At 36.1% G+C, this 25,410-nt stretch overlaps 1 pseudogene; it reads left to right on the top strand.

The window, feature by feature from the left end:
* The first annotated feature begins 4,560 nt into the window (after positions 1 to 4,560).
* On the top strand, positions 4,561 to 6,517 carry LOC110200309 (septin-10 pseudogene; annotated as a pseudogene).
* Positions 6,518 to 25,410: the final 18,893 nt, after the last annotated feature.

The following is a 25,410-nucleotide window of genomic DNA, read 5'->3' as shown; positions in this document are numbered from 1 at the left end:
TTTTGAAATTGTTCATTTCATCACTTCTTGTGGCACAAAAACATTTCATGATATTCATATATTGTAATTTGTTTAGCAATTTCCACTAGGAAATGACAAGGAACCTCAGAGGTGCTTCAATTTGTATAATCTGATTATTAACAGCTTGTCTTTCTACCTTTGAAAACTGCCTGTTAATATCCTTTGACAACTTATCTTTTGGGGAATGATGCTTAGTCTTATAAATTTGAATCAGTTTCTTATATATCTTGCATAAAAGATCTTTATCAGAGAAACTTGCAAAGACTTTTTCCAGTTATTTCCCTCCTAATTTTAACTAGATTAGTTTCATTTGTACAAAAACTTTTTAATTTTACATCATCAAAATCACCCATTTTATCTTTTGTGATCCTCTCTATCCCTTGCTTGAACTCTTCCCCTCTCTATAGATCTGAAAGATAATTTCTTTCTTGCTTATAATTTGCTTTGGATGTTACTTTTAATGTCCAAGTCATGTATCCATTGTAATTTATCTTGGCAATGGTCTATACCTAATTTCTGCTAGACTATTTTCCAGTTTTGCAATCAGTTTTTAGTCAAACAGTGAGTTGATAACCCAGTATTGAGAAAACTGATTTCTCTGTCTCTGTGTACACTTAAATGAAGCCTATCCCTGTGGTGAATACTAGTTATATTTATCAGACAAAACATCATCCCTTTCCTGGACCATTGCAGTGGATTCCTACTTGGGTTTCCTGCCCAATATTTATTTTTAATCAAATAGACAATGAAGACAATACACTATCCTACATAAGGCCTATCATTATCACTCCAGTTGGTAGTACTCCGTTGTTCTTGAAATTGAACTGTATTACTTTGTATATTGGGCAGTTAGGCGGTATAGTGGTTAGAGCACTGGGCCTAAAATCAGGAGGACTCAACTTCCTGAGTTCAAATCTGTACTCAGACACATACTAGCTGTGTGACCCTAGGCAAATCACTTAATCCTGTTGGCCTGAGTTTCCTTATCTGTAAAATGATCTGGAGAAGGAAATGGCAAACCACTCCAATATCTTTGCAAGGAAACCCCAGTTTGGGTCACAAAGAGCCAGACAGGACTCAAATGTTTGAACAACAACAACTTTGTATATTGTTTGCCATGGCCAAAATTAAAAAAAAATATACAATCACTAGGTGGTCAACTGTTGGTGATGTGCCTCTCTGTCATTAAAGGCTGGTCCCCAAGAAACACTTGGATTATTCCTAAGAACATAATTTAAGACTTTCCAGCATGGTAGAACCTTCTAGAGCTTGTTCTTTTTTGGTATAGACTTCAAGAACCCAATGTAACCTCTATGACATGATGATGTACCAGAGGAGGAAGGTATGTGATTGATCATCTTATGGGTGGAAATTGATGAGAGTCTCACAGGATGGGCAAGCATGGATAGGTACCACTCTGCCTTGCTGGAGAGAGTTCTAAATCAGAAACCATAGCTCCATGTGAATATTTGAGTACTTTGTATATACTTTGTACTTGCTGATATATGCATATACATTATCGTATCTACCCAGTGGAATGTAAGCTCTGATAGCAGGTTGATTTTTTTTTTAATCTTTCTATCCTTAATATTTAGCATAGTGCCTTACAAATGGTAGGCACTTAAATACTTGTTGAATTGAAATATTAGCCTTTGTTTTTCATCCAAGCAGCAGTCTTATCTATTCTTTGATACTCTTAAAAGTGCTTCTCACTATCCTTCACTTTTATCACCATCCTCAGCCTCATCTAGGCTTTAGTATTTCTGCTGCTAATTCTCCTGGTGTCATGTCATTGATATGTATTTGTATTTGATTATCTGCCCTCTAGTCTGTCTTTTGTATATGTCTCTTACAAATCTATGTCAGTTGACCCTCTATAGCCATGTTGGTCTCTTTAGGCAACTTCTTTCTTCCTTCCTTCCTTCCTTCCTTCCTTCCTTCCTTCCTTCCTTCCTTCCTTCCTTCCTTCCTTCCTTCTTTCCTTCCTTCCTTCTTCCCTTTCTTCCTTCCCTCTCTCTCTCCCTCACTTCTCCCTCCTCCTTCCCTCCTTTCTTTCTTTCCTTTCTTCTTTCTAAATTAGAATTGCTTGCATTTGTGTGAGAAAGTTGCTCTTTAGATTATCTCATCTTTCTGCAACTAACTTTCCCTGCAGCATGTTTGGCTGTGGAATTCTATAGTTTTAAGCCATTAAGAATTCTCCATAAGAAAGGGAAATTCTTATCCTTATTGAAAAGACCATGAAGGTATAATTACTTTCTTCCAAAGTTCTAGTCTTTTCTCTTTCTGCAATCAGTTTCCATTTATTATGCATAAAGATTTCATTCACACCTCAATGAACACCTGCCTCCTTTTCTCTTGCTTTTTTACAGATAGAGCTAAATCATGTGGGACTGGTACTTTGGGGTTTTATACCTAGACTAGTCCATGACAAACATTATAATACCTTTCTGCTAATACAGTAATATAATTTTAGAGTTGTAAGACACATTAGATGTCATCTACCTCTAAAGATCATTCAACTTCCTCTTTCTCAATGATTTCTATATACAAAGACTTTTCGAAGGCTAGGTAGCCCACCGGTGCCAGCAGCCAGGGCCACAGCTGTGACACAGTCTGCTCCCACTTATAGGTTGGAATGCAGGCTCATGGTGGTGCTGGCGCTCCGTGGGGAAGGTATGGGCGGGAAAGAGGGGGCACTGCCTCAGCCTCATGTAGATGAGTCCCAAATCTCTATTTCTAGTCCCAGTCTCTCTCTGAAACTCCATACCTGCATCATGGACTGTTTATGAAACATTTACAGCTGAATGTATTACAGGCAACTCAAACACAACACATTCAAAAACCAGAGGCCACTATTTTCCCCTATACCCATCCTTCTTCATAACTTCCCTGTTTCTATTGAGGTTGCCATGATCCTTTCAATCACCTAGGTGTGCAACCTCAGAGTCATCCTTTGCGCCTCTCTTTCTCTCTCCTTCATATCCAGCCAGGAATCGAGTCTAATTCATTCTACCTCCACAATGTTTCTCTACCTCCACTTCTCTCCAATCAATGACCACTGCCCTAATTCAGGCTATCAGGTCTTACCTGAACTATTACAATAACCTCCTTCAAAATTTTTCTTTCTTTTTTGTTGCAAACTTAATAATCAATAATAAATATATTTAAATACTCTAAGAACAAGATAATTATTTTTAAAATTGCGAGTTATGTACAATTTAAAAGATACACATACATATTATTTGAGGGATAATGTGACCTAATGGATAGGTAGCAAACCTTAGATAGAATCAGGAAGACCTGGTTCAAGTCCTGCCATTGACTCTTACTGATTTTGTGACCTTAGGCAAGTCATTTGTGATCTTGGGCAAGTCACTTAACCTCTTAGTGATCACATGTACTCTCTATATGGCAAATTGCAGACAAGGTGGAAAGTTATATTAGTAAAGAGAGCTCTGTCATCAGGGACTTCCCAATATTAATAAAATCATAGGCCAAGTCTCTATCATATACATGTGTAAGTATGCAGTTATATACATATATGAATATGCTGACATATTCGCACACATATGTGTGTGTACTTAAGTTCCCAGCTGCACTTCTTTTGATGATTATTTTTTAAATATTCCTCCCCATTCTTGGCAGAGGGAAGGTAGACAAGAGGTGTGGAATGAGACATATAGTCTCAGACTTGGCCAATGAATTGGTTTGTTTTGCTTGACTAGTATTTTTACAAGGGAAAACTTATTTTGGGGTAAGCAGTGAGTAGGTGCTCATGGTTAGTGTTATTTATCTATATGTGTATGTGCACATATATATTATATAGCATATAGAAAAAAGTATTAAAGATATCTAACTTTAATGGTCTTTGGAGATAGCATATATCTTCAATGATGCTTTTTTGCATTTATGTAGACATATGGAAATGTGAGCATATGTATTACACATATCCACATATGTGTATACATATACACAAATTAAAAAGGGGTTTTTTTAATGCATTAGTCTCCCTGCCTCCAGTCTCTCCCTTCTCCAATCCATTATCCATCTACTTTCACAAAATAAATGATACAAAACACAGATCTAACTTTGCCAGTTTCCTTCTTAAAAAACTGCAGTTACATCTGCAAAAATGGGAGGGAATTGTGTTTAATGCCTAATTTTTTTCCCCCTAGAGTCTCTAGGGAGCCATTGAAAAAGTTTTATTTGTTTGTTTTTGTTTTGTTTTTAAATAAGAGAGCAACATCTCCTCACATTGTATTTAACGTGGGGGCGGAGGCTTTTTAGAGAGGGATGATCTATCTAGATCTGACTTCATCTTGTCTTTCTGAGCCTGTCTACTGACTTGTGAACTTGGGGTAATCCTTCACCGAGTTATGGTGAGGTTAAAGTACACAGAAAGGCAAAACTTCTCCCTTTAAGAGGTTTTAAGCTAGAAGAAATCCACCTTTCTTTCAAGACGTAACCCTATTAGCCCTACCCTGGCTCCACCCTCTCCAGCCTCCGAGTTCGGGTTTGCTTACTTTAGTCCACCTGCCTCCGCGTGCTCTACACTGTCTCCAGCCGCCGGTTAAATTCCAACCGTGGGGAGCCCGAAGCGGTAGCTGTAGCTACTTATTTTCTCCCTCTTAGGCTTTCCCTCCACCTTTGGAGGCTAGAGGGAAGGGAAACTGCGGCTTCGGCCTTTCCCGGATCTCGCCCGGCTTTTCCCAGATTCCACCCAGTCCGCTTCTCACTACATCCCTGGGGACCATGGCTTCCTCAGATGTGGCGCGGCATATGGTCTATCAGTCTCTTGTGGGAATCAAAGCAACTTGTGTCTCCTCCCAACCATGCAAAGAAGAAAAGACAACAGATGAAAACCCTCGTAGTTTAACTATGACTGGCCATGTGGGTTTTGAAAGTTTGCCTGATCAGTTGGTCAACAGGTCCCTTCAGCAAGGGTTCTGTTTCAACATTCTCTGTGTGGGAGAAACTGGAATCGGAAAGTCAACCCTGATAGACACGTTGTTTAACACTAATTCTGATAGCTCCATATCCTCACACTTTCACCCAAATGTAAGACTTAAAGCCCAGACGTATGAACTACAGGAAAGCAATGTCCGGTTGAAACTGACCATTGTAAATACAGTGGGATTTGGAGACCAGATAAATAAAGAAGATAACTATAAACCAATTGTGGATTACATAGATGCTCAATTTGAGGCCTATCTCCAAGAAGAACTGAAGATTAAACGTTCACTCTTTAATTACCGAGATTCTCGAATCCATGTCTGTCTTTACTTTATTTCACCTACAGGACATTCTCTTAAGCCCCTTGACTTGTTAACCATGAAGAGACTGGATAGTCGGGTAAATATCATCCCTGTGATCGCCAAAGCGGATACAATTACTAAAGCAGAATTGCAGAAGTTTAAGCTTAGACTCATGAACGAATTGGTCATCAATGGAATTCAAATATACCAGTTCCCAACAGATGATGAAACTGTTGCTCAGCTTAATGCTTCGATGAACGGTCATTTACCATTTGCTGTAGTGGGTAGTACAGAAGAGGTCAAACTGGGAAATAGGATGGTGAAAGCTCGTCAGTATCCTTGGGGCATTGTGCAAGTGGAAAACGAAAATCACTGTGACTTTGTAAAGCTCCGGGAAATGCTCATTTGCACAAACATGGAAGATTTGAGAGAACAAACACATCTCCAACACTACGAAAATTATAGACGTTGCAAACTTAAGGAAATCGGTTTTAAAGATGTAAACCCAGAGAAAAAATCTGTAAGTGTTCAGGAGGCATATGAGTTCAAAAGGTACGACTGTTTCGGAGAATTTCAAAGGAAAGAAGAGGACATGAAGCAGTTGTTTGTGAAGCGAGTGAAAGAGAAAGAAGCTCTTTTGAAAGAAGCTGAGCGAGAGCTCCAGGCAAAATTTGAACGCCTTAAAAGAATTCATCAAGAAGAAAGAATGAAACTTGAAGAAAAGAGAAGAACTTTAGAAGAGGAAATATGTGCTCTTGGTAAAAGAAAAGCTGCATCTGAACTAAAAGCCAGTCTTTAAATGCATCTGGTACCAGGTTTTTTTTTTTTAAAGGCTCTTAAGACCTCCAACTTTATGTAATGCAGAAGTTCCAGATTTATGTAGCACAGCTGGTTACACAAGCAAAAGTTATTAAATGTTTAGAAGTATGCTTTAATTTTCTTTGCTGACTTTTTTTTTTGCTGTTTTCCCCCTTAAGGACACATCTAGTGGATGACCACAGCAACTAACAATATATGTGGCAATAATGATATTAGTCTTCAATTAATATTTCTTATCTATTGTTTCTTTAAGATACACTCAGATTGTCTCTCTGTATTGCCAAAATATTGGCACTTTGAAAGTACATTGTCCAAAGGCAAAACTTCAATACCATTTGAACACCTCACTCAGTTACTATATGGATTATATTCATATATGTACAAGAATCATCAACTCCCCCCACTCCGATTTGAATGTTTTGATTATTTAAACATATTAAATGGCATTTAAGTCTCAGATAATTTCTGAAATAGAAGAAATAACCAAGACTATTTAATTTTATGGACGATTTTCATAGGTGTGTTATCCAGTTTGTGAGAATGAATGTAAGCTTTTGTAATAGAGCTTTATAGTGGCATTCTTCAGAGTTCCCCCTTGATAAATGTCTTAGTAGCTGCTGTATTGCTGTTATTATATTTTTTTAATGAGTACACAAAGGTCAAACTACTCAGACACATCAGCTTATTTTCAAGTGATTATCACCTCATGTGTCTTTGTGATATGAAATCTGGTTGTATCCCATTGATTTTCACTATTGATTTGTACCACCTAGTCATTTTATACTTTTAAAACTTGTCTTATTTTCCCAGAAGAGAAAAAGGGAGAAAAAAGAGGTTGAAATATTTTTTATCTTTATCCAAATATATTCAAAGAAAAAATAGTGCTTAGAAAGTAATCTTAGACTACTTACTATTTAAAGATATTAAACAAATTTGAGGTAATTCTGTACTACTCAAGTTCTCTGTGTTTGGATTTAGAAAGCCTTGGTATTCTAAAAATAATTAAGTGATTTCTAACTCTTAGATAGCAGTAATAGTCTTTCATTAACGTCATCTTTTTGAGCTTGTGATATTTTTGATAAGTAATTTAACTTGACAAATTTCTTTACATATTAGAACAAAAACAAAAAATGTCACCATGTAGCCTCCCCTGCTTGTGCAGTCAGGAAATCAATTTACACTGTCCACTGAGGGAATCCAGTTCTCATCTCTTCTTCATACATCTAAGTCTTTTCATGGTTTTAACAATGACAAATAATGGCACAATAATGAGGAACATGAGCAACATCATAACTGGAAGAAAGAATCATGTTGGTAACATAGAAATCCTCTCAAAGCCATTAGGAAGCTTTCAATAGGAATCAGTAATAGGATCTTAAAAGACTCTATTTCAGACGTTTTGAACAAGCTGCTAGGTAACCACATGGAGTACACTCATCAATTATTTTGCTCCCTTCAAGCCTTCAACACTCAGTACTCACTCTTTCAGAATGGTCTATTCCAAATGGAGCAAGGTGCTAATAAAGCACTCCTCTAATCTCTCAAACACAGGGCTCTTTCAAACAATCTGCACCAAAAACGGCTCTTGTAATTAGAAACTACAGAGAGGCAATGCCGAAAGGAGCAAAGAAAGGGGAGAAAAAATGTTCTGAATGCACTGGTAGATGATTTTTTATTTAAAAGTAACCATATACATAGAAGAAAACAGAAGTTCAGAGGGAGACACAAACAAGCAGGACAGTTTGAAACCGTGTCAAATTTATAATATACTTTTAAAAAAAACAAGCTGTACATAAAGAAGATTCATGGTTTCATGTGTAATCTTTTATTTCCCTCTTTGTGTATGGAAATTTTATTTATTTTTTTAAGTTCAGAATAACAAAAAATATTCTATTTTTTTTAAAGGAACTATACAAAGCCAGCATTGTCAATACACACTCTGGTTAAAACTATATTAAAGAAAATCTTTAGCAGACAGCCTTAATGAATGAATAATGCATTTATTAAGCATTTGTGCGATTTGCAAAGCACTCTGCTAAGCACTGGGGATACAAACAGAAAAAAAAAACATATGATGATCTAACTGGAAAATCCCAAAAGTTAGTTGAGACAATAATTTTATCAAAGTAACAGAATATAAGTAAATCCACATAAATCATCAGCATTCTGCAAGAACAGATAGTAAGAGATACTCCATTTAAAATAATTCTAGAAAGTATAAAATACCTGGGAGTATACCTACCAAAACAAACCCAGAAACTATATGAACAAAATGATAAAAAAAAGTTTTATGCAAATAAAATAAGATATAAATAATTAGAGAAATATTAATTGTTCATGGGTAGATAATGCCAATATAATAAAAATGACAATTTTACCTAAATTTATTCATATATTCAATGCCATACCAATTACATTACCAAAATTATTTTACCGAATTAGAAAAAATAAATTCATTTGGAAGAACAAAGTCAAGAACATCAAAGGAACTAATGAAAAAATGTAAAGGAAAGAGCTTTAACAGTACAATATCTTTAACTATATTATAAGGCAGTATTTATCAAAACTATCTGGTACTGGCTAAGAAATAGAAAGGTAGATTAGTGAAATGGAGTAGATATACAACTTATAGCAGCAAATGACTATAGTAACCTTGTGTTTGACAAGTGTAAAGACTTAAGTTTTGGGGGTAAGAATTCATTCTTTGGTAAAAATTGTTGGGAAAGCTGGAAAGTAGTCTGGTAGTAACTGGATATAGACCAAATATACCATTTATCAAGATGAGGCCAAAATGGATACATGACCTAGATATGGAGAGACATTACAAGAAAATTAGAAGAACATGGAACACATTACCTATCAGACTTATGCATAGGAAAATGATTTATGAATAAATAAGAGATAGAGAGCAGTGTGATGTGTGAAATGGATATAATTTCAATTACATTAAGTTAAAAAAGTTTTGTACAAATAAAACAAATGTAGCCAAGGTCATAAGGAAAACAGAAAATTGGGGGAGAAATTTTTATAGAGTTTCCCAGATAAAGGTCTCATGTCTCAAATATAGAAAGAACTTTGTCAAATCTGTAAGAATATTATTGATTCCCCAATTGATAAATGGCCAAAGGATATGAACAGGCAGTTTTCCGATGAAGAAATCAAAACAATTTATAGTCATATGAAAGAATATTCTAAATCATTATGGATTAGAGAAATGCAAATTAAAACAACCTTAAAATATCATTTACACCTATCAGATTGGCTAAATGATTGAAGGGGAAAGAGACAAATGTTAAAAGGAGTGTGAAAAAACTGGGGCATTAATTCACTGTTGGTGGAACTGTGAACTAATCCAACCATTTTGGAGAACAATCTGGAATTATGCCAAAAGAATTATTAAAACTGCCTATACTCTTTGACATAGTAATTTCACTACTAGGTCTGTTTCCAAAGATGATTAGGGAAAAATTTAAAAAAAAAATCCTGTATCTTCTAAAATATTTATAGCAGCTCTCTTTGTGGTGGCAAAGAAGTGGAAATTATGGGGATGCCCATCAACTAGGTAATGGTTGAACAAGTTGTGATATTTGATCATGATGAAATACTATTGCGCTATAAGAAATGATGAGTTCAATGATCTAAGAAAAACATGGATAGCTTTGCACACAATAACAAAGAGCAAAATAAGCACAATGAAGAAAATGTTGTATATAGCAATAGCAATATTATTTTAAGAACAACTTTGAATGAGTAAATCATTTTGACTATTTTAAATAAAAAACAACAAAGGACCTATGAAGAAAGACACTATTTGCATTGAGAGAAAGAACTGATAAATAGAAATATCTATAAAATAATTTAACATACATATATATACATACATACATTTATACACATACTTGTGTGTACACGTGTATGTGCATCTAATAGTAGCCATCTCTAAGCCCGGGGGTGGGGGAAGGGAAAAAAAAGGAAAAATGTTACATGGTGACTTTAGCATATATTTAAAAGGAATAACAAGTAATAGATTTGCAGTTGCATGTGCAATCATCTTTTTTTCTGTTCTGCTATGTTATGGTAATGTTTGTTTTATTTCTTAAGTTCAGAATAAAGTAACATTTTAAAAAAGAAAGAAAAACAAGACAGTTCCTATTCTAGGAGAGCTCACATTCTAATGGGTGAGATAACATATTTTGGAGGTTCCATCTGCAAATCAAGATGGGAAGCTCCCATTGTCTTTAGAGTGTAGTGGGAAAACAAATGTTGATGTCAATTCTCTAATGTCATTTCCACCAATAAAATATCAGTTTCTGATGTTCAATCATTTGACAGTGCCTAGGACTTTTGTGGCGAGAACTTTTTAAAAAATCTATATTGTTCTTCAGTAGCTGTGGCTATAGTACCTGGAGGAGCAGTTACCAGGCTGCATCTCCATAAGGGTTTTATCCCAGAATAATGGATGGCTGAGGGCATAAAGCTAGAAGGACTGTTATTGCCAAGACTCTTGAGTTTCAAGTCCTAGTTGTCTCTGTCAGAGCCTGAGTGGTGATGGAGGTAATAATTGTAAACTATTAGTCTCCCTTAAATATTTTCCCTCAATCTTATAATCACCCCTTCTAGTTTTTTTTTTTAATTTTCCTAGAAGACTCTTTATTTTAAAGACTTGTGAAGAAGACTTTAGAACCCTCTGTTCCTAGAAAAGGAATAGAAAGAATCTTGTTGGCAAGGAGACTTGTAAGAATCCTCACAGCTTGGAAAATTTGTCTAATAGCTGCAGGATGATCAAGTCCAGGGTTCTTTTCCATTTAAATAGAAATAATTTTTCCTTAATTAAGACATTTTTCCTTAATAGCAATAGAATCATTTCTCTTAATGATTTAGTGTTACTGTTGTTTTTGTGTGAAGATGATATAGACATGTAGGAAGACCATCCATCCCATCACATAAATACCAGGCTGCTCTAAATCCTACCCTATAGACTTTTAGTTAACAAGATACATCTTTAAATTGATATGACATTAGTAACAGATTAGTAACTAATCTTCTGATCTTATTAATTTTCACTTGCCCTACTAAAACCCCTTTTCCTAAGAAATCAAAACATTAGGAAGGAACCCATCTAGCACAACCTATATCTGAATAAGAATTTCCCTTAGAGAATTCCAGCAGATGCTTATTAAGCCATTCCTAAAGACATCTAGTGGTCAGGAAAACAGTCTTTCCAAGAACCCTTTCCCTCTTTTGAATTAGTAGAGTTTTTCCTTGTATGGAGACTAAATGTGCTCCTCTGCAACTACAACCCATTAATAATAACAGATGACATTTATATATGTTTTCATGTTTGCGAAGTGATTTATAAATATCATCTCATTTTTCTCCTCACAACAACCCTATTGTTATTCCCATTTTACAGATGAGGAAGCTGAGAGGGTGAGAGGTTAAGTGATTTACTAGGTCACATACTTAGCAAGTGTCTGAGGCTGGATTTGAATTCAGATCTTATTCTTAGTTCTGCCCTATGGGAACAGCTCTAATCCCCCTTCCCCTAAACAGCCTTTCAAATTTTTGAAGATATCTATCGTGGTTTTGCTAATTAAATCTCTTTTCTAGGCTAAATACCAAGTTTCTTTAGCCAATTCATATGTGGCATGATCTCAATACCCTAACTATCTTGGTTGTCCTCCCTTGGTTGCTTTCCAGATTACCAATGTCCCTCTTGAAATGTAGCACTCAAAATACAACATATCACCTAATCACCTCTCTCATTCTGAACCCTATGACTCTCTTAATGCCACCTTCAAATGTATTCACTTTTTGGTCACCTTGTTGGTTCATATTGAACTTGCAAGCCACTAAAACCCCCTGTTCCTTTTTTTTTTTAAACAAACTATTATCTAACCATTCTACCCCATGTTGCACTTGTGAAACTGATCAAATTCAAATGAAATACTTTACTTTTGTCATTATTTAATTTCACCTTATTAAGTGTGACCCAGTATTCTAATCTGTGAATATCATTCTGGGCAGCTGGGCAGCACAGTTAATAGAGCACGAGCTTTGGAGTCAGGAAGATCTGAGTTCGAATCTGACCTCAGACACTTATTTAGCTGTGTCATCCTGGGGAAGTCCTTTTACCCTATTTGCCTCGGTTTCCTTATCTGTAAAATGAACTGGAGAAGGAAATGGCAAATCACTCCAGTATCTCTTCCAAGAAAATTCCAAATGGGGTTATGAAGAATTGGACATCACTGAAAAGACTGAACATCCACCACCACCACAAAAACAGTCTGCATTTGTCCCTCTGAAGTCTCATTCCTTTTCTTAACTTTGACCCATTATGCCAATGTGTTAAGAATTTAGAGAACCCAGATGATGTCATTTGATGATATATGATATATATCCTTCCAAGCTTTGTGATATGTGCCAATTCAATAAGTATAACTTCTTTGTTTTCCTCTAAGTCAATGACAAAAAATGTTGACCAAAATAAGGCTGATTGCTGAGTATGTGGCAGGTTAGGACTGATCTTTAATCATCATTCCTCAGATGTGATCATTTCCTTAACTATATTTTCATTCAGTTTGCATTTCTCTGTCTTGTCTGTAAGGCTGCCATGAAAAAAAATGATCAAATACTTTGTTGAATTCCAGGTACACTATTTCTATAGTGTTCATTGATCTACTATTCTAATAACCCATTCTGAAAAGAAAACTAGCTTAGCTTAACATAGCTAATTATTAATGAATTGATGCTAGCTCTTACTAATTATTTTTTTTCTAAATGCTTATAAAAATATCTGTTTAGAAAGTCTAAAATGTATTCTATTCTCTGTGGTTTCTCAAAGATCATCTTCATTTGCAAGGTTTTCAGTAATTTATGTGGGCCAGGATATTGAACTTGTTAAAAGCATCTGCGTGCTGTCTTAGCATTTAGCCCAGGCTCCAATTTTCTGTAAACTAAGTTTATTTTTTCTCCATATTTTACAGGATGAAAATCATCAAGAAGTCAAGAAATTATATTTCTTTTTTTTTCTATTCAATTTAATGCAGTCAGTCAATTAATAAACATTTATTAAGCAAGAGCCTGTCCGTCCTCAAAAGTCTTTTGCTTTTAACTGTAACATCCTTCTATCAGCTCCCCCCACCAATTTCTCTTATTCCCTTTCTCTCTTACTTTCCTGTAGAGTAGAATAGATTTTTATACGCGACGAAGTGTTCATGTTAAACCCTTTCAAGTGTTCCCCTCATTTCTCTCATCTTCCCCTCCTACTGCAAAAGCTCTTTCATGCCTCTTATGTAAAATAATTTACTCCATCCTACTTACCCTTTTCCATTTCTCCCAGTACATTCCTTCTTCTCACCCCTTTATTTTATTTATTTATTTTGGATAACATCCCCTCATAATCAACTCACACCCATGCCCTCTGTCTATGTATACTCCTTCTAATTGCCCAATAAAGAAATTGTTCTTAGGAGTTACAAGTATCATTTTCCCATGTAGAATGCAAACGCATTTTTGTTCTATTATTAAGTGTAACCTTATTGAATCTCTCACAGTTTCTCTTTCCTGTTTACCTTTTGATGCTCCTCTTGAGTCTTGTATTTGAAAGTCAAATCAATTCAGCTCTGGTCTTTTCATCAGTAATGCTTGAACATCCTTTATTTCATTGAATAACCATTTTCTCCCTGAAGGATTATACTTGGTTTTGTGGCATAGGTTATTCTTGGTTGTAATCTTAGTTACTTTGCCTTCTGCAATATCATACACCAAGCCCTTTGATCCTTTAATGTGGAAGCAATAAATCTTGTGTGATCCTGATTATGGCTCGATAATATTTGAATTGCTTCTATCTGGCTGCTTGCAATATTTTCTCCTCAACCTGGGGAGCTCTGGGATTTGGTTATAACATTCCTGGAGTTTTCATTTCAGTATCTCATTCAGGAGGTGATCAGTGGATTCTTTCAATTTCTATTTTCCACTCTGGTTCTAGGATATCAGGGCAGTTTTCCTTTATAATTTCTTGAAATATGGAGGTTTTTAATCATGACTTTCAATTTTAAATTTAATATTTTAAAATTATGTCTCGATCTATTTTCCAGTTGTTTTTCCAAAAAGATATTTCACATTTTCTTCTATCTTTTCATTCTTATGATTTTGTTTCATTGTTTCTTGATGTCTCTCAGATTCATTAGTTTCTACTTATCCAATTCTTATTTTTAAGGAATTATTTTTTTAGTGAGCTTTTGCATTTTTTTAAATTTTCATTTGACCAATTCTACTTCTTAAGGAATTCTTTTCTTTGGTGAATTTTTGTACCTATGTTTCTATTTAGAGTGGATTTTTGTGCCTCTTTTACCAAGCTGGTAAGTCTTTTTTTCATGATTTTCTGGTATCATTCTCATTTATTTCCCCAACTTTTCCTCTACCTCTATTATTTGAGTTTTAAAACCCATTTTGAAGTCTTCCAGGAATTCTTTTGGGGGGGGCTGAGACCAGTTCACATTTTTCTTTGAGGCTTTGGATGTAGCAGTTTTGACTTTGTTGTTTTCTTCTGGGTTAGTGTTTTGATCTGCCCTGTCACCATAGTAATTTTCTATGGTCTAGCTCTTTTTTTGTTGTTGGCTCATTTTCTAGTTTATTTCTTGACTTTTAACTTTATGTTAAAGTTGAGCTCTGCTGTCAAATGGAAGAGGTATTGTCTGAAGCTTCAGGTTTTTTGTTCAATTATTTTCTGGGCTAGTTATGGGGGTCTATAAGTTTTCAGTTATTACAAGGTGATTTAATCTAAGAAGAGGTGATCTGGTCTATGAGCAACCATAAGCACTCTCTTCTGCCCTGGAATTGTGACCATTTTTCTTGATCCCCTGCAGCTGCAAGCTCTAGTGTGCTAGTACTCCTCCTCATCCTGTGACTGCACCCCAGCACTGTGACCCAGATCTACCTATGGTCAATGCAATAGAGTGCCACACCCAATGCCAGAAAAGGGACCTCTGTAATCTCCTTCTGACCAATTGTCTGACCCCCTTACTGTCTGTGGGCTGAAAGCTCCAGAAACTGCTGCTGATTCCTGAACTAAATCTTAAAGAAATATGAAAAAAAAACAATGAGAAGCAAAATGAAGAAGGAATGCTTTTTTTTTTTAGGCAAGCTTTATTAGAACATCTGTCATATTGGGAAGACTCTTAAAGAGTCTGAACGTTAAGTGAGCTAGTGGCTAGATTATAAGGATCTGAGCAGTGGCTAGATTTTAAGACTCTGAGCCTTGGAATGCTTTTTATTTTTCTCAGAATTTCTCCCATGCTTCAGTTTATTATGAACTTAAGCCTTCCTCTCATCACTTTCTCCCTTACCCCAACCCTTAATGATCCTCTAAAGAAATTGTTCTATGATTTTCATTTTCTCTTCAACTTCATTTATTCTTTGCCCTGATGCACCCCTTTTTTTCTTTTCTTGTCTTAAAATAAGTCTATGAAATAAATACTCAAATTGGATAAGATGATTTCTAAGACTCCTGGGGCCATAAGATGGTGCAGTGGATAGAGTGCTAGGCCTGGAGACAGGAAGACCTCAGCTCAATTCCAGTCTCGGAAATTAAATGAGTGACCCTCTACAAGTCACTTAACCTCTATCTCAGTTTCTTCACCTGTAGAATGGGGATAACAATAACACCTACTTCACAAGGTTGTTGTAAGGATCAAATAAAATATTTATAAAGTACATATCAGAGTTTCTGGAGCATAATAAATGCTTAATAAATGTTTGTTACCTTTCCTTCTCCCTTTCATCCCAAGTCTTAGTGTTTGTACATTCATACCACTTTAGGGTCATAGCCTTTTATAACTGGAGGGGACCTTAGAGGTCATTATAACTCCAGTATCATTATTTTACAGATGAGAAAAATGGAGGTCCAGAGAATTAAGTGACTTGCCCATGATCACAGCAGGAAAGATCTGAGATTTGAACAGCTATCTCCTTCTTGATCTTTCTATCTGACTCCAAATGCAGCATCTTTCCCACAACTCCATAAGTTTTCCCATTGGAAAAACACACACATACAAATACATATACATGTAGTGTACAAATATGATAACAGGGGAAGGACAGAAGTCAGATAGAGATAACAGTTAGAGGGACAGTATATAGATAGACAGAAAATATTGATTAAACAACAGTGCCAAGTAAGTTTTTCAAGGACTAGTGATGGTAGCCGCATTAAGCATCTAATTAAATTACCATGTTAAATGTCATGTTCCCTGAAAGATCAAATATAAAGTCCCCTATTTAGCATTTAAAGCGTTTCATACTTTAACTGCTTCCTATCTTACTAGCTTCCTTCCACTTTTATCCCCTCCACATGGTCTATTATTTAGCCGCAGTGGTTTGTTTGCACACAAATCTCCATTCCCTTGCCTTTGCACTGACTCTCCTTTGGCCTATGTGTTACCTCTTCACTCTGCCTCTTAGTTTCCCTGTGTTCATTCACTCAGCTCAAATGTCTGCCTCCAGACTCCTTGAAGGCAAAGACTATTTTTGCCTGTTTTTTTTTCTTCCATCCACTGTGATTGTCATAGTGGCTGGTATATATAGTAAAATCTTAATAAATGCTTATTGACTTTTCCCTTTGTGTATGATGATCTACGTAGAAAATTCTATTTACATTTTTAATCATTCTCACATTTATATATGGCTGAGGGTGGGTGGGGGTGGTGAGGATGGGAAGGAAGCTATTAAGACTCTAAAGGGAACAGTACTTGTTATTTATCTCACATCTGAAAACTCTTTGAGCATAAATAACAGCTAGGTGACACAGTGGATAGAACATTGGACAGCAAATCAGGAAGATAAGAGTTCAGATCCAGCCTTAAAAACTTACTAGTTATATGACCCCAGCCAAGTCACTTAACCCTTGTCTACCTCAGTTTCCTTATCTATAAAATGGAGCTAGTAATAGCATCTACTACCAGGGTTGTTATATGCATAAAATGAAATAATATTTGTAAAGCACTTTGTAAACCTTAAAATATTATATAACTTGTGCTATATATACCATTATTAATATATATAATTATTAGTAACTGAAAGGAAGTTTATATGAGAACCACTGATATATGATCATAAATATTTTCTTCAAATTTGGAAAACATTAGATATTATGGAAGTTGTGGAAGATATACGTATGTGTGTATGTATATGTTTATATATATATATATATGTATATAATATGTATACACATATACATATATGTGCATGAACATAATTTATTGTTAATGAGTCTTCTCCCCTACCTTCCCCTTGAAAAATAAAAGTCTCCTGGGAAGTTTTATAGTCAATTTAAATATGATCCTGGGGACAAACTATGTGTATATCCTCCAAGGATCACACTAAATGAGTTCATGACTGCTCATCACCAAATTGCCTACAGTGTTAAGATTTTTGGCCACAGGCACTCTTGACATCCATCTCATAATTAAAAGGGGGTATCTTTTGTTTTGGTACATTCACACCATTGACCTCATCAACCTTTGAAGTACTAAGGACTAGAGGATTGCAAAGTTGATGAGTAAATCCAGTGACTATTATGATAAAATAATTTTATAAGACTTTCTTTTAGTATTTCTGTTTTAATTATAAATATTCAACAAATTTTAGTTGTCATTATTGAAATTTGTTTAATATTTCTTCTTTTGCATTTTAGTCTTCAATAATAGCCCATTTTACATAAATGCACAAATATATATATCTTTATGCTCTCAGCTGAATAGCTTTAGCCTTTTAAATGTGCAAAGTCAGCTATCATAGAATAACAACTCACATTTATGAACCACTTTAAAGTCATAGAGTGCTTTTCATGCATTATCTCATTTGATAAAAATAGTAAGACTACATCTATAGAGCATTTAATATTTTACAAAGCGGTGGATAGAGTACTGGACAGCTAGGTGGTACAGTGACCAGAGTGCCAGGCCTGGAGTCAGGAAGACCTGAGTTCAAATCTGGTATCAGACACTGATTAGCTGTGACCCTCGGTGAGTCACTTAATCCTGATTACCTCAGTTTCCTCAACTGTAAAATGAACTGGAGGAGGAAATGGCAAACCACTCAAGTATCTTTGCCAAGGAAAGTCCAAATAGGGTCATGAAGAGTTGGAAATGACTAGATAAGCACAGATAGAGTACTGGTCCTGGTGTGAGAAAGACATAGTTCAAATCCAAGTGCAGATACTTATTAGCTGCAAGACCCTGGGGAAGTAATTTAACCTTTGTATAAGTCAATTTCTTCATCTATAAAATGAGGAAAATAATAATACCTACCTCCCAGGCTTTTTGTAAGGATAAAAGGATAAAATATTTGTAAAGCACTTTGTAAATCTCAAAGCATCATAGAATGCTAGCTGTCATCATCATCATCATCATCATCATCATCTCCATGATTTCATTTGTTCCTTGTGACATCCCCATTAGAGAGAGATAGCATATATGCTATTATTAACAATTTATAGATGAGAAACTGAGGTCAAGTAAAGTTAAACGATTTGGCCAAGGTCAACACGCATATGAATTTTAGTGTACCGTCTCCTAGTCTTGGGCTTTTTCTACTATATCACATCATGTTGTGTTTCATCACAAAGCCAGTGTAATGAATATCAGTTTTAATTACTATTATTACCTACAAATTATGCCAGCCAGCATGATGTAGCAGATAGAAAACCAGCCTTAGAACCAGGACAACATGTGTTCAAGTCTCAACCCTGAATGTACTGGCTGTGTGACCTCTATGCAAGTGACTTAATCACTCAGTACTCCAGCTAACTCTCCAAGACTCTAAATTGAAAAGAAGATCCTGACCTGAATTGGTAGACACAGCTTCCTCAACAGAAAGTTCACTTCACCAGTGAAATCACAAGTACAGTTCCTATCCCAGAAATAGTACACAAGATTTATTTTAAGCATAAGCAATTTTATACCATAGGAATGTTAGTTTGGATGAAAAAGAAAAGGAAGGAGGAACTAAGCATTTATTAGATGCCTGCTACGTGTTAAGCATTGTGCTAAGAGCTTTATGTATCTCATTTGATCCTTATAACAATCTGGAGAATAGGTGCTAGTATTGTTCTCATCTTAAAGTTGAGGAAACTGAGGCAGAAAGAGGTTAAATTGACTTACCAAGGGTCACATAGCTAATAACTGTGTGAGGCTGGAGTTTTCTTGACTCCAGATCCAGCATTCTACCTACTGTGCCACCTAGGAAGAGAATTCTTGTAACACTTCTAAATACATCATAGAAACCACCCTTTGCAGACCCATTGGTCAGTTGGACATCTCTGAAGTTTCTTTTCCGAACCACCATTACAAAAGCAAACACTAAGAGCAGTCAGGCATGTTATATGTGCCCAAAGTTTGTGTGCATTTAGATAGAACCCCTCAGGTTGGAATACAGGGTGATGAGCAGTGCCTGCCAATTCCCATGGTGAACAGAGAGCTCTGAGACCTCTGAGAGCAAACTGGTCAGGGCTTTGTGTAATCCTATGTGATGTCAATAGTGCATAAAGCAGAATTAGAACTTAGTAGCCAATCATATTTCAGCATTCATTTATCAAGTACCTATTATTTGTAGAATCACAGAATATCAGAGTTCAAAGGAGATCCCAAAGGGCATCTAGTCCAAACCATATCTGAGCAAAAATCTCCTCTAAAATAACTCCAATGAATGGTCATTTAGCTTCTCCTTTAGGATTTCCATAGCTCTAATTGTTAGCAAGTACTTCCTTCCTTTGAGCTGAAAATTTCTTCACTGTAATTTACTTCTACCAATTGTTTTTACTTCTACCCTTACAAGTACCCTTGGAGGCCACTACATTTTTAAGTCTTATCCTTCTTTCTTATGAGACCCTTTGTGCATTTGAAGTCAACCATCATGTCCCCCTTGAGTGTCCTTTTCCAGCCTACATATTCTTAGTTCTTTCCAATGATCATCACATGGCAATGACTTGATTGTCTACATCATCTTGGTTACCCTTGTCTGGATGTGCTCCAGCTTGGTCTATGTGCTTCATAAAATGTAGAGCCAAGAACTAAATACAGACATGGCCTGGCCAGGGCAGATTAGACTAGAACTAGTAATTCCCTACTTCTGGACATGTCTCACCAATGCTTGGGATAGTATTAGTGAATTTTAGCAGGAGGAAGAGGATTATGTGTCCCTGCTCACCCATATTGAGCTTGAAGTCAAGCAAAACCCAGAGGTTTTCAGTTTTTTGTTTCTTCTCAGGAACTCTTGTCTAGCCATGCCAACAACACCTTGAATTTGGAAAATTTATTTTTGGAACCATTGCATAGAGCTTTACATTTATCCATATTAAAATGTGTTTTATTCATTTTAGCCCTTTGTTCTTTTTGGAAGTTAACTCTCCTACAAAATATTAGCCTTCCCTCGAAGTGTCATACCATTGGAAAATGTGTGCTACACTGGTTAGACTAATGTAGAGTCAGGAACATTTGAGTTCAAATCCTTCCTTAGAAACTTACTGGCTATGTGACTCTAGGCAAGTCATTTAACCACTATTAGCCTCAGTTTCCTCATTTGTAAAATGGGGATAATAAAATCACCTACCTCATAGGGTTGTTACCAGGATCAAATGAAATAATATATGGAAAGCAGTTTGCAAACCTCAAAGCATTATATACATGCTAGCTGTTAATATTGTTATCATTATTAATTTTTCATCCATGCCATTGTTTAAAGTGTTAAACAGCACAGGATTAAAGGACAGATTTGGGGGGCACTATATTAGAGATTTCCCTCTAAGTTGAAAATGACCCACTATTAGCTTTTCTTTGAGTCTGATTATTCAATCAGTTCCAAATCCACCCAGACTCCAAACTGGATTCTGTACTATGCAACCATCTACACATATCTCTCCATCCCTTAGCACAGCATGAAAACCCTTATTAAATATATTGCCAAAATCCAAGGATGATGAATCTTTAGAACTTCCTTTATCTATTAGTCTAGTTACTCAATGAAAAAAATGGAAATCATCCGGTGTGGCCTGATGTGGTGAGGCTGTGCTGGTTTCTACTAATTATCCATGCTGTCTCAAAAACCATCCCTTCAACATGGTCTTCTAGAATTTTGGCCAGTTCACTGGTTCATGGCTTGCAGAGTCCACCCTTCTCTCCTTGAAAACTGGGACATTTATCCTTCTCCATTACAACAGCATCTTTTCCACTTTCCAAGATCTTTCGAACATCTCCAACAACCACTCGTCAATTTACTCAGTAGTCATATATGCCAGGTCTTTATGGTACATTTTCTTCAGCTCTAGCTACTTGCATTCATTCAGATTAGCTAGGTATTCTCTAATCATTTTCTTACTTACCTTAAGTTCCAACTCCCTGTTAAACATTTTTATTGTGTCCTTTCCATTCCAAAGATTAGTCTATGTATTCATATACAGCCTAACCCAAAGTTATACTTAACTTACTCACCTGTAATTTATTAAGAAATGCTATTGAAGTTTTAACCATCTATGGAATGCACAGAGACTTGGACTAAGTCACTTCTAAGATTTTCTCTTGTTTACCTACATTCCTTATACACACAAATATATACATATTAAAACTTTAATAGCCTGAACCCCCCCAAAAAGTCTTTTAGACGACTCTTTGCCTTTGATACATGCCCTTATATTCAAATACATTCCCCTTTCTTATCCCCAATATTGTTGTTCAGTCATTTTAGTCATGTCAAACCTTTTATGATCCCATTTGGTGTTTTCTTGGCAAAGATACAGGAGTGCTTTGCCATTTCCTTCTTCAGTGGATTCAGTGGATCCATTTTGTCAGGAGGTCAGAGCTTAAGTGACTTGCCCAGGGCCACACAGCTAGGAATGTCTGAGGCTGGATTTGAATTCAGGTCTTCCTGACTCCACGCCCAGTGCTCTATCTATTGAGCCACCAGCTGCCTCCATCCCCAAACACACAAAGGAAAAATAAGGACCGCATTCAGAAACATTAGAGGAAATGTATGGGGCAGCTAGGTGGCCCAAAGAACAGAATACCAGGCCTAGAGTCAAGAAAACTCATTTTCTTGTGTTCAAATTTGGCCTCAGACACTTCCTAGCTATGTGACCCTGGGCAAGTCACTGAACACTGTTTACCTCAGTTTCCTCATTTGTAAATTGGACTGTAAAATGACAAACCTTTCTAGTATCTTTGCCAAGAAAACCCCAAAGAGTCAAAACCCACAAGAGTCAAACATGACTGAAAACAATTCAACAACAACATGCATGTCTAAAGACATTCTTTATTTGTGGGTCAGCCATGGTTCAAACTTCTCGATTCATTTGGAAAACAAAAGACAAATACATTATGAATTTCTATAATATGGATCTTCAGAATATATTTCATTGTCAAGAACTTGTTTTCTAAAAAATGCTCTATAATTTAGTAAGCTGAGTCATTTGGCTCATTTCTGAAATTTAAATCATAAATGCAGAGAAAAACAGCACAGACTGCCATTCTAGAGGAAATGAATGGTTTTTGTACCTTAATGTTTTACATAGCCAAAAATTTAAGAAAACTCTTTTTGTGACACATGAATCTCAAGGGTCTGGCAGATTCTGTACCTGTAGGGAAAACTCTCATGTGCTGAAGTGTCATTTACATTGTTGGGAGACACATTCTCAATAATATTTATATGCCACCTATCACAGTAACCCACCCGGCATACCTTATCAAATAGTGTCCTGAGAGAGCATTGGTCATAGAACTAACAGTGGCATGAACTTACAAAATTATTATCAAGAGGTAACACAACCATATTTTGATAGTGTCTGAAACAAGTCACATTTCTAAAGGAATCCTAACTTTTTGCCCTCCTGCTGCCCCACCCTCACTTGGCTATGATTAGCGTACAAGATTTAAGTCATAGACCAAGCTTTTAAATGAGATTCAAACCATACTGTTAATAGCAGTTCTGGAAAGCAAATTGGAAATGTGCTAAGAAAGAAACTAAAATGCCCATATGTTTCGAGCCACAGATCTCAGTGGTAGGCATATACCCCAAGGAAGTCAAAGACAGAAAGATCTCATGGACCAAGATGTTCATAGCAGCACTTTTTGTAGTAGCAAATAGTGGGGAAACACAGTATATACCTATTTATTGTGAGATAGGAACATGTTGTGATACATGCATGGGCTTGGATATTTGCACGCTGTAGGAAATCAGGAAAATGAAGATTATCAAGTGAGACAAAGTAAAATAAGCAGAATGAGGCAAACAATATATATGACAACTATACAGATGTAAATGTTTTATGGTTTTTGGAGGCAATTGGGATTAAGTGACTTGCCCAGAGTCACCCAGCTAGTAAGTTTCTTGAGTCTGGATTTGAACTCAGGTCCTCCTGACTCTAGGCGAGTGCTCTATCCGCTGCACCACTTAGCTGCTTACTGTACAGATGTAAATGTAAATAATGTTGACAAATTGAAACTGGATACAATGAAATTATAATGATCAGCTACTTCTTAGGATATTGACATGAAAAGTCATAGAGGGGGCAGCTAGGTGGCGCAGTGGATAGAGAACTGGCCCTGAAGTCAGAAGAACCAGAGTTCAAATATGGCCTCAGACCAAACATGACACTTACTAGCTGTGTGATCTTGGGCAAGTCACTTAACCCCAATTGCCTACAAAAAAAAAGGCATAGAGAAACCCCCCTCTCCTGACAAATACTTCAGCAACTATTTGAAAAGGCAGCAGATAGAGTATTTATAAAGAAGTTCAAGGAGAACCACTGGTTAGTTCATACACTCAGTCCAGAACTGTATAAGAAAATGAATACAAGGCTTTAAACACTTGGAAAAGGGACACAGCAGTGTGAGCTCTGCTAAATGGGGCTTGACACCAGTGAGATCTTGGCTTTGCTCTCCTAGATGAGTAACAGAGGACAGTCAGTCCCCATAGGTTACTGAGCAAGGAGACAGGGCTGGGAATAATATGTAATTATTGAGGCTCTCCAAGATTCCTGAAACTTTTTGTAGGAGCCAAAATTAGGAGACAGGACCAGTACAGTATCTAGGCCACCTGCAATGTGTGTGTGTGTGGGAATCCTCCAGGAGACCAGAAATTAGCCACAATAGAGGACAGAGCCAATTCTCCCTTTGTGTAAGGAGAAGGCAGCAGAGACATGGTCTAGCCCAGCATGCATGTAGGGCCACCAAGAGACAGAAGCAAGAGGTGGAAAGCAAGGATAATGGCAGAGAAGGGGCACATGCCCTAGCCAAATGATATTCAGATTATAGATGAAATAGAACAGACATGTCCTGTCTACTCCAAGCAACATTGTGGGAGCAGTGGCACCTAGCCCTGGCCCAAAGTCTCAATACAGGGACTGAGAACTAGAGATATGAGTAAACAGAATAAGACTCTAGATATAATGAAGAAATCTTTTAGGTTAAGTGAAGCCCAAGAAGCAATACGAGAAGAATTTCCATAAGTACAAGCTAAGCCTTAGAGAAAAGAACGACTCCCCCACAAGAACTTCTAGAGTGGCTAAGTAAAATGAAAAAAAATTAAAAATGAAATTAGAACTATTGAGAAAAAAATATGGACTTATTACCTTAGAACATGTCACGAGAAACATAATCCAAACAGTAGAAAATATTGTTTTCAAGAAATACTTGAAAAATAAAGATTCACACAGAGTTAAGGTGTTATATTTCAGGCAATGTTAACAGTAAACTATGTAGCAGGAAAATTAGTTACAAGAGATAAACAAGACAACTATATTATGCTGAAAAGCACCAATGTCAATGAAATACTACCAATACTGTATATATTTTCACTGAATTACATGGGAAGGAAAAACTAGTAGAATTATAGGGAGAAATACCAAAATTGTTTTAGTTCAAACCTGAATGTTTTCTTTACATCCTTGACAAATCTAAATAAAAGACAGACAAAAAGAAGTTAAGGCCCTGAATAGAATTTTTAGAAAAAATAAATATGATAGATCTCTGAAGATTACTGAATAAAAATCAAAAAAAGTATTCATATTACTCAGCTTTGCATGGCATGCTTACAAAAATTGAACACGTATATTAAACACCTCTTTTATTTACATAACAGAATAAAAATAATGAAAAAGTCCAGCAAACACATTAAAATTCCCCCCAGGCTATAGATTTTTGTAGTACTTTCCCCCTAGCAACTCACTTGCATATCAGAGAGAAATATTTGGGAAATGTACTATATGGTCACCATAAGTTAGTGTGAGATCCTTAACTGAGGGAACCCCATTCTTAATCAAGAT

This window comes from Phascolarctos cinereus, unplaced genomic scaffold (assembly GCF_003287225.1).
Source record: "Phascolarctos cinereus isolate Bilbo 61053 unplaced genomic scaffold, phaCin_HiC Scaffold_4;HRSCAF=312, whole genome shotgun sequence".
NCBI lineage: Eukaryota > Metazoa > Chordata > Mammalia > Diprotodontia > Phascolarctidae > Phascolarctos > Phascolarctos cinereus.
This window is presented reverse-complemented; position numbering and strand designations above follow the sequence as displayed.